This window comes from Nyctereutes procyonoides, unplaced genomic scaffold (genome assembly GCF_905146905.1).
Source record: "Nyctereutes procyonoides isolate TBG_1078 unplaced genomic scaffold, NYPRO_anot_genome, whole genome shotgun sequence".
Lineage (NCBI taxonomy): Eukaryota > Metazoa > Chordata > Mammalia > Carnivora > Canidae > Nyctereutes > Nyctereutes procyonoides.
In genome coordinates this window covers 1-10,614 of record NW_026574964.1, presented here as the reverse complement: position 1 = coordinate 10,614, position 10,614 = coordinate 1, and the positions used below count along the sequence as shown (strand labels likewise).

Below are 10,614 nucleotides of genomic sequence, written 5' to 3'. Positions count from 1 at the left end.
GCCTGCTTCTCCCTCTGCCCCTCCCCTTGCTCGTGCTCTCTCCCTCTCTCTCAAATAAAAAAATAAAATCTTAAAGAAAAAACAACCAAAGAAAGAGCCAATGAAACGTTAAAGACCCAAGAAATACCTAAAATAAAACACAGTAAGACAAACGTAACTCCTACTGTTCCCTTCTAACCTTCTTTATCTGAGATCTTGCTTGTTTTGCCCTTAACTGCCTTTCTACTCTACCCTAAAGAGACTGTTAAAGTTACCTTTTCTTTAGGGGTTTTTGTTCATTTTTTCGTTTTTTAGAGATTTTCTTTATTTCAGAGTCAGAGTGCATGAGCAAGTATGGGGCGGTGGTGGGGAGAGGGAGAAGCAGACTCCCCGCTGAGCAGAACCCATGGGCTCTATCCCAGGACTCTGGGATCACAAGGCAAGCCCAAGATAGAGGCATACCCGACTGAGCCATCCAGGCGCCCCTTAAAGTTACTTTGTAAGATGAAACTCCCCGGGGCCCCTGAGTGGCTCATGTCGGATCATCTCAGGTCATGATCTCAGGGTCCTAGAATCAAGCCCCACAGCTGGCTCCCCGCTCAGTGGGGGAGTCTGCTTCAGATCCTCTGCTTCTGCCCCCCACCCCATCCACTTGTGTGCATATACTCTCTCAAAAATAGATAGATGATAGATAGATAGATAGATAGATAGATAGATAGATAGATAGATAGGAAACTACCCAAAGATTCAGAAGATCCTTTCTCTCCTTAGTCAAAGGCTGAACTTAATGTCATAGATAAAGAGTTTCCTAAGCCTAGGGAGGACCCCCATAAGTTTTTTGAAGAATTTTGTCATTATGGGGGCCTATGACCCTGGGCTGCCAGATATTTATCATTTATGTACTTGTTGAAGGACCCAGCAAAGGCCAAAAATAGACGCAGGAAAGCAAAATGGCCAAACCCCACGTTTGGTATTCAAGATCTTCCGTCTAGAACCTTCAATATGTTCTCATAGATAGAAGAACTTGTAAAAAAGCAACTGATCTTTGACAAGCCATTCCGAGAGTCTTCCATACTTTGTACTGATTGGTCTGTTATTCAAATATGCAAACGGGGGCATCAGGCTGGCCAATAGGTGGAGCATCCAACTCTTGATTTGCGGGTTGTAGGTCCAAGCCCCACACTGTGTGTAGAGATTACTTAAAAATATAAATCTTGGGCAGCCCAGGTGCCTCAGAGGTTTGACGCCACCTTCAGTCCAGGGTGTGATCCTGGAGACCCAGGATCGAGTCCCACTTTGGGCTCCCTGCATGGAGCCTGCTTCTCCTGCCTGTGTCTCTGCCTCACTCTCTCTGTGTCTTTCATGAACAAATAAATAAAATCTTTTAAATAATAAATAAATAAATAAATAAATAAATAAATAAATAAATAAATAAAATCTAGGGACCCCTGGGTGGCTCAGTGGTTGCGCGTCTATCTGCCTCCGGCTCTGGGCGAGATTCCGGGGTCCTGGAATCCAGTCCCACGTCAGGCCCGCTGCGAGGAGCCTGCTTCTCCGTCTGCCTGTGTCTCTGCCTCTCTCTTTCGCTGTGTCTCTCATGAATAAATAAATACAAATCCTTTAAAAAATTTTGAAAATAAATAAAGCTGGGAGACTTTAAAGCTGGTTTGGAAGCTCTCTTCCTCAGGTCACTGAACCTGCTCTACTTGCCCCGTTTGTAAGTGGATTATCTCCAGATTAGTGGAGGCTAGAAAGGCAGAAGAGAAGATGGGAGGGCACCGGTCTGACTGAACTAGTGACAATAGTTGAACACTCTGAAAGAACTTTGGAACAGGATTGTAAACCAAGACCCACCACGCTATTCACTTTATAGCTACAGCAGCTCCAAGGCCAGGCATCTATTTTTTTAAAAAATTATTTTTAAAGATCTTATTTATTCATGAAAGACACACACACACACACACACACACACAGAGGCAGATATACAGGCAGAGGGAGAAGCAGGCTCCATGCAGAGAGTCCGATGTGGGACTCCATCCCAGGATTCCAGGATCACACCCAGAGCCGAAGGTAAACGCTCAACCACTGAGCCACCCAGGCGTCCCTAAGGCCAGGCGTCTAAAAGAACACCTTATCCTCCCACATTGCACCCTTCTCCTAGGGCTCCACCATTAAAACACAGGCCCAAGGATTGATGTCTCAGTTGTAATCAACTGGGACCCTGCAAGAGGTTGTCCTCAAACGCCCTTTACAAATTCTGTAATATCAACTCAAATGCCCCTACGTTTACCCTCGGAGGAGGCCCTCCCACCATGTTGATGGGATTCTGAGGGATTTTCTCTGAACTGCAACGTTACTCCCTTAAATAGCTAAGGGGAAACTACAATTAAATTAATGGGTTTGTGCAGTACGGTCAGAAAGAGTCACTATTTGTCCTGGCTGAAACCTGACAAGATAGTTGAAAGGATTCAATAAAACTATGATCACATATTTGGCCAACTGGAAGCCAATATTCAAAGCCTGATAGGAATTTTTGTAAGACGTTCTCCCCTAAGCTAAGTACCTAGAGGGGGGACATCTGGGTGGCTCAGAGGTTGAGCATCTGCCTTTGGCTCAGGGCATGATCCCAGAGTTCCAGGATCGAGTCCCACATCTGGCTTCCTGCATGGAGCCTGCTTCTCCCTCTGCCTATGTCTCTGCCTGTGTCGCTCATGAATAAATAAATGAAATCTTTAAATACATACATACATACATATCTAGAGGGAAGAAAAACCTTCCAACCGTTGATATCACTTAGGTGGCCACCCATTCTTTAAGGAATTAAAAATAGCTGTCCCTGGGACACCTGGGTGGCTTAATGGTTGGGCGCCGGCCTTCAGACCGGGGCGTGATCCTGGAGTACTGGGATCCAGTCCCACATCGGGCTCCCTGCATGGAGCCTGCTTCTCTCTTTGCCTGTGTCTCTGCCTGTGTCTCTGTGTGTCTCTCATGAATATATAAATGAACTCTTAAAAAAAAAAAATAGCTGTCCTTGCTTTACAAATCTTACAAATCAAAGCCTACTTGCTGGATGGCTCCAGAATTGTTATTCAAAGTTCATCTAAAAAAAAAAAAGTTCATCTAATCTTTTTTTTTTTTATTTTAATTTATTTTTATAATAGTCACACAGAGAGAGAGGCAGAGACACAGGCAGAGGGAGAAGCAGGCTCCATGCACCGGGAGCCCAACGTGGGATTCGATCCCAGGTCTCCAGGATCCTGCCCTGGGCCAAAGGCAGGCGCCAAACCGCTGCACCACCCAGGGATCCCTCATCTAATCTTTTTATCAATTCCCCTGCCTCCCCTATTTATCTCGAAAAGTATGTAGGAGCTTGCATTTCTTTCTCCCTGTGCCTTTGAGACGTAAATGTTCTACTAGAGTAGACAATCTCCCTGATGTGCAAACTTCAGAGAAGTAATTCTTATCAAAAGAAAAAAAAAAAGGAGGAAAGGTCATTTGGAACTTTGTCAAGGACAAATAAAAATCTTCAATGTCTTCCCCACAAAAATTAATAGAAAAAGTCCTGTTTACCAGAAAAACCATTTTGATCTGACTTTTATAAGTTATGAGTTTGTATTGTTGTATCTAATTCATGGTAATAGTTTTTCTTTTCTTTTCTTTTCTTTTCTTTTTTTCTTTACTCTGCCCAGCTTGATATATTTTTTCTAAACTAAACACTACCCCCAATCTGGAACTTGAAAAAATGACCCTAAGATCAAGAGTCACATGCTCTGCCAAATGAGCAGGACAGGCACCCCCATGGCAATCATTTTTAAAATCTATCTATCTATCTATCTATCTATCTATCTATCTATCTATCTATCTATGAGAGAGGGAGAGAGAGAGGAACACAAGCAGGGAGGAGCAGAGAGAGACAAGCAGACTCCCTGCCAAACATAGAGCCAGACTCGGGGCTGATCCCATGATGCTGAGATCATGATCGTGACCTGAGCTGAAATCAAGAGTTGAATGCTGGGATCCCTGGGTGGCGCAGCGGTTTGGTGTCTGCCTTTGGCCCAGGGCGCGGTCCTGGAGACCCGGGATCGAATCCCATATCGGGCTCCTGGTGCATGGAGCCTGCTTCTCCCTCTATCCATGTCTCTGCCTCTCTCTCTCTCTCTGTGTGTGTGTGACTATCATAAATAAATAAAAATTTAAAAAAAAAAGAGTTGAATGCTTAACTGATGGAGCCACTGCAGCGCCCCATGGCAATAATTTTTTTGGGGGGGGCAATAATTTTTAAATGCAAGTCATAAGGTCTCTGTTTACATCTTTCATGTAGTTCTGTGTATGTGCTATAGACATGTGGTATTTGGAGGCACATGTTGGGACAACAGTGAGCATCTGCCTTTGGCTCAGGTCGTGACCCAGGGTCCTGGGATCAAGTCCTGCATCAGAGTCCCTTCAGGGAACCTGCTTCTCCCTCTGCCTATGTCTCTGCCTCTCTCTGTGTCTCTCATAAATAAATAAATAAATAAATAAATAAATAAATAAATAAATAAATAAATAAATAAATAAAATCTTTGAAAAATAAATAAATACAAAAAATTAGCTCATATATTACGGGCACCCTCCTTTTCTCTAACTGCCAGAAGATTCCAGAAACTGCTTTGCAGACTCTCCTCAGAGGTTTAGAAGGTAAGGGTGAGAAAAAAAATAGTGAGGAATAGGGTTGCGTATGTTGGTAGTGAGAGCTGAGATCCTGAAAACTATGTTTGCTGCTGCTCCCGTCTCTCTCCCCCAGTCATCAAGTCCTGTAGCAGAACACTCGTCAACCCGTAAGGTACGCGTGCGTTCCAGGAGAGTCTTGTTAAATACTCTGTGGCTCTGCATTTCCAACATGCTCATGGGACCCCAGTGCTGCTGGGGTAGGGGCCCACACTTTGAGCAGCAAGGTGCCAAACTGTCCCACCTCAAGTCATTTTTTCAAAATTATTCGTGGCACGCCTGAATAATTGGCGTCAGCGGCTGAGTGTCTCCTTTTCGGCTCAGGGCGTGATGCTGGGATCCAGGAGCAAATCTCACGTTGGGCTCCTTGCAGGGAGCCTGCTTCTCCCTCTGCCTGTGTCTCTGCCTCTCTGTGTGAGTGTGTCTCATGAATAAATAAATACAATTTTAATAAAATAAAATGTTTAAAGATTTTATTTATTTCTTCATGCAAGACACAGAGACATAGGCAGAGGGAGGAGCAGACTCCCTGTGGGGAGCCTGATGTGTGGCACTTGATCTCAGAACCCCAGAATCACAACTTGATCCAAGGGCAGACTTTCAACCACTGAGCCACCCAGGCGCCCCATTTCTTTTTAAGATTTTTATTTGGGGGACGCTTGGGTGGCTCAGCAGTTAAGTGTCTGCCTTCAGCCCAGGACGGGATCCTGGGGTCCCAGGATCGGGTCCTGCATCGGTCTCCCTGCATGAAGCCTGCTTCTCCCTCTGCCTATGTCTCTGCCTCTCTCTCTCTGGGTCTCTCATGAATAAATAAATAAATAAATAAATAAAATCTTAAACAACAAACAAAAATGGCTCAAGGTGAGGGATGCCTAGGTGATCCCATCTGGTTAGGTGTCTGCCTTTGGCTCAGGTCCTGATCCCAGGATCCTGGCAATGAGCCCCGAGTTTGAGCTTCCCACTCAGCAGGGAGTGTTTCTCCCTCTGCCCCTCCCCCTCCATTCATGCGCTCTCTCTCTCTCTCTCTCTCTCTCTGTCTCTCTCTCAAATAAAATCTATTTTTTTAATATTCTTTTTAATTTTTATTTATTTATGATACGCACACAGTGAGAGAGAGAGAGAGAGAGAGGCAGAGACACAGGCAGAGGGAGAAGCAGGCTCCATGCACCGGGAGCCCGACGTGGGATTCGATCCCGGGTCTCCAGGATCGCGCCCTGGGGCAAGGGCAGGCGCCAAACCGCTGCGCCACCCAGGGATCCCCTCTTTTTTTTTTTTTTAATTTTTATTTATTTATGATAGTCACACACACAGAGAGAGAGAGAGAGAGAGAGAGGCAGAGACACAGGCAGAGGGAGAAGCAGGCTCCATACACCGGGAGCCCGACGTGGGATTCGATCCCGGGTCTCCAGGATCGTGCCCTGAGCCAAAGGCAGGCGCCAAACCACGGCGCCACCCAGGGATCCCCTCTTTTTTTTTTTTTAAGCCACTTTTGAAACAAGGTATCTTTCACTAGTCTCTCCCGCCAGGTCTCTTCCACTAGTTATGAAAGGCGGGGTGATGGAAAGAAGCTGATGGAGCCGTGCAAGGGGACAGTGTAGACACTGGCTTGAAGGCAGGGCTGCCACAGGACCAGGCAAAACATATGCAATGGGGCCTGGACTTGAGGGTGCTGTCCTCCTCGGCTGGTGGGGACCCAATGCCCTCTCAGACCCGAGGACCGAGCACAGGAGCCCCTGGAGTCGGCAACCGTGGCACCAACAGATGTTCTCTGGTTGTGCATAGGCTTCCCCAACAGCTGCGTGAGGAGTGGATGGGGCTGAATGGCGGCAGAGAGGAATGGAAGAGCATGAGCGTGGCAGATGCCCCTTGTGACCAAGGACAAGGTCACGTTCACCTCTGTGATCCCGGGCCCACACAGTGACAGGTGCAGAGCAGGTGTTACACCGAAGAATTGGGTGGGTCAAAAATTTCATTTTATGTTATTATTTTATTGAACGATTTATTTATTTGAGAGAGGGAGAGAGGGACAGAGAGCATGAGCAGGAGGGGCAGAGAGAGGAGAGAGAATCTCAAACAGACTCCAAGCTGAGCACGGAGCCTGATGTGGGGCTTGATCCCAGGGCCCTGAGATCGATCAGGACCCAAGCCGAAACCAAGAGCTAGATATTTAACTGACTGCGCCACCGAGGTGCCTCTGAATCAACAAATTTAAAAAGAGGTTTTCAGGGCAGCCCGGTGGCTCAGCGGTTTAGCGCCGCCTTCAGCCCAGGGCCTGATCCTGGAGTCCCGGGATCATCGGATCGAGTCCCACATCCGGCTCCCTGCATGGAGCCTGCCTCTCTCTCTCTCTCTCTCTCTCTCTCTCTCTCTCTCTCCCCCCCCATGTCATGAATAAGTAAATAAAATTTAAAAATAAAATAAACGAAAGAAAAATAGGAAAGAAAGGGAGATCCAGAAATAGATCTAAATATATATGAGGACTTTTTGGTATGATAAAGGTGGCATCTGAAAATGATGATTAGATGGGCTCTTCCATATATGATGCAGGAACCACTGGGTAGCCATCCAGAAAAAATAAGGTCAGATTAATACCGGAACGTATATACTAGGACAGATACCAAGTGCGCCAGAGATAGAAATGCAAAAAATCAACAATTCTAAGGACAGTGAGCAGAGAATATGAACACTCAGTTCACAGCAAATAATAGTGGATGTGAAGCACATGGAAAGATGAACAACCTGGCTTATGAAGACACCACTGCATACGATGCAAGAGTTTGATAACCAGACGGTTGGGCAAGGCCGTGGGGAACACGCATTGGATGAGAAAGCTAGCTGTCCTCTTCAAGTCCCTGCCCCTGGCTTATCATTCCCGACTCCCTTGAAGCGATAGTAAGTTGGACACTTGGAAAGGGCCTGACCCTCACACTTGTTGTTGCTCTAACTTTGCAGGCACTTTGGTCTGTGCCCATTGATGTGAGCCGGCTAAGGGAGACCCACATTAACCAAACACACGAGAAGCTGGTGTGTGAACTAGAAGGGGAAATCATTTTTTATTTTTATTTTTTAAAGATTTTATTTATGGGATCCCTGGGTGGCGCAGCGGTTTAGCGCCTGCCTTTGGCCCAGGGCGCGATCCTGGAGACCCGGGATCGAGTCCCACATCGGCTCTTGGTGCATGGAGCCTGCTTCTCCCTCTGCCTGTGTCTCTCTCTCTCTCTGTGACTATCATAAATAAATAAAAAAAAAAGATTTTATTTATTTAATCATGAGAGAGAGAGAGAGAGAGAGAGAGAGAGAGAGACAGGCAGAGACACAGGCAGAGGGAGAAGCAGGCTCCATGCAGGGAGCCTGACGTGGGACTCATCCTGGGTGTCCAGGATCACGCCCTGGGCTAAAGTCGGTGCTAAACAGCTGAGCCACCCAGGCTGCCCCGAAATCATTTTTAAACGATTTAACTCATTTATTTGACACAGAAAAAGAGAGAACACAAGCAGGGGGAGTAGCAGAGAGAGAGAGAGAGAGAGAGAGAGAGAGAGACCAATGCAGGGCTCAGTCCCAAGACTCCAGGATCATGACCTGAGCCAAAGGCAGACGCTAGAGCGACTGAGCCACCCACGTGCCCCGAGAAATCATTTTTTTAAGTATTGTATTTATTTTTATTTTTTTATTTTTGTTTTTTTTTTATTATTTATGATAGTCACACAGAATGAGAGAGAGAGAGGCAGAGACACAGGCAGAGGGAGAGGCAGGCTCCATGCACCGGGAGCCCGACGTGGGATTCGATCCCGGGTCTCCAGGATCGCGCCCTGGGCCAAAGGCGAGCGCTAAACCGCTGCGCCACCCAGGGATCCCCTGTATTTATTTATTTTTAAGTAGGCTCCACGTGCGAGTGGGACTTGAACACAGGACCCCGTTCTAGAGCTTACATGCTATGAGGCTAAAAGGCAATAAATAAATGTATAAAATGTCAAGTGACGCCGTGCTGTGGAATACAGGAAAGCCAGGTAAGGGAGAAGCAGGGGCCCTGGGCGGATGACGGAAGATGAAGCACAGGACTCTCTGCCAGCTGTTGATAGTCTCCCTTTCCAGACGAGGAGGGTACAGAGAAAGGACCTGCCTGACATGTTTTGGCCTTGTGTCTGGTTCTCACCAATACACTGTATACGGAACATGGGAACGTGGGCCACCTGGGTGGCTCAGCGGTTGAGCGTCAGTCAGTCTGTGGCCCAGGTGGTGATCCCGGGTCTTGGGATCGAGTGGTGCATGGGGCTCCCGGGAGGGAGCCCGTTCCTCCCCCTGCCTATGTCTCTGCCTCTCTCTCTCTCCCTCGGTCTCTCATAAATAAATATATACATACATACATGAATGAATGAATGAATGAATGAATGAATGAATGAAAGAAAGAAAGAAAGAAAGAAAGAACGAAAGAAAGAAATCTTAAAAAAAACAAAGAAGCCTGTCTCGTTACTGCTAATAATCATGTCTGATAACTTGTCATCTCATCATCTCCCGGTTTAGAGATCTCAGATGGAAGGGTTGACGGAGGAGGCCAGGTTACTCGCTAGGTCCCACGGGTCCGCAGGGCTTAGCGCCCACGCTCGCCAGCTCCACGCTCCGGGGCACCCCCCCCGCCCCGCCCCCCGCCCGCGTCCCGTCGGCGGAGGCAGCGGGAAGAGGACCCCAGAGGACCCGTGTGTCAGCATCGGCAATGCTCAGTCTCGTCGTGGGCCTGACTGGGAAGAAGCATTCCTCGGTTGCCGGCGCCCCCGGCTTCCTCGGCCTAGCCTGCCCCTCGCACTCACTCGCCAAGCTGTGTGGTCTCGGGCCAGTTGCCTAACCTCTCTGCCTCCACCGCTTCTTCCGTAGGTAAACTCTGCAAGTTGGACGCCAAGAGAGCACTGAGCGCAAGTCTGGCCCAGACGAGAAGCGTTGGCTACGGTATAGCGCACGCGGCTCACTCGTTTCGGTGTCACAGGCACGACGTCTCCACCGGTACCTCGTGGCACCTAGGACCCACATCCTGGACCACTCAGACCCCAAGGTCAGGTCACGCTCGAGCTACCTCGGCCTTCCCTCAATCCCACTAAGGAAGGAACGTAGGAAGGTGGCCACTTCTGCCCTGGGGAAACGGAGGCCCGGGGGCGGGGGGGGGGGGGGGGGAGGAGGGAGGGGTTTAGGTAGATGCCCAAGGAGCCCTCCTGATGGGGTAGGGAGGCCACCCGTTCAGGGCCCGGTCTCGGGTCCCAAGTGGTGTCTGGAGCCCTTGGCAGGTGACGCCAGCCAGCCAGGCGCTTCTGGGCTCCTCCCCACGCCCTGGCCGCAGCCAGCCCGTAGGGTCCCGCAGTGACGACGTGAGGGGACTCCTGGGCCCTGGGACGACTCAGCGCCAGCCCCCGGCGCCAGCCCCACGCCCGGTTCCACGCCCCCCAGGCCGGCCAAAGCGTGAAGCCGAGGGCGCCTGGCCTGCAGCCAGGTTCCGCCGCCCGCCGCGCCTCTAGGGCTCCGCGCGCGGAGGGGCGGGCCATTCAAATTAGGAAGGGCCTTGCGGGGCCGGCGACGACGCGACGACGGACGCGTCGTTTGTCTTTCAAAAGGAAGAGACTTTACAAAGCCGCACGAGAGCCTAGCGGCTAGTGCCGCCCGTGCCACGGTGGGAGAAGCGGGGGGAGCGAGACGTGGCCGGAGCGGGCGCCGAGTCACCGTGAGTGTAAGGTGGAGGTCGTCGGGAGGGCGTGCGCGGGGGCGTGCGCGTCGGCATCGCTTCTCGGCCTTTTGGCTAAGATCAAGTGTAGTATCTGTTCTTATCAGTTTAATATCTGATACGTCCTCTATCCGAGGACAATATATTAAATGGATTTTTGGAGCAGGGAGATGGAATAGGAGCTTGCTCCGTCCACTCCGCGCATCGACCTGGTATTGCAGCAC

The 10,614-nt window shown here is 49.1% G+C and overlaps 1 long non-coding RNA gene and 1 pseudogene across 1 annotated transcript; both read left to right on the top strand.

Annotated features, from left to right (window-relative positions):
• The first annotated feature begins 4,695 nt into the window (after positions 1 to 4,695).
• LOC129506873 (uncharacterized) lies at positions 4,696 to 9,831 on the top strand. Its single transcript, XR_008663898.1, has 3 exons — positions 4,696 to 4,801; positions 6,469 to 6,641; positions 9,208 to 9,831. It is a non-coding gene; the product is annotated as an uncharacterized LOC129506873 (long non-coding RNA).
• A 614-nt stretch (positions 9,832 to 10,445) lies between these two features.
• Positions 10,446 to 10,614, top strand: LOC129506918 (U2 spliceosomal RNA; annotated as a pseudogene; the record flags this gene model as incomplete).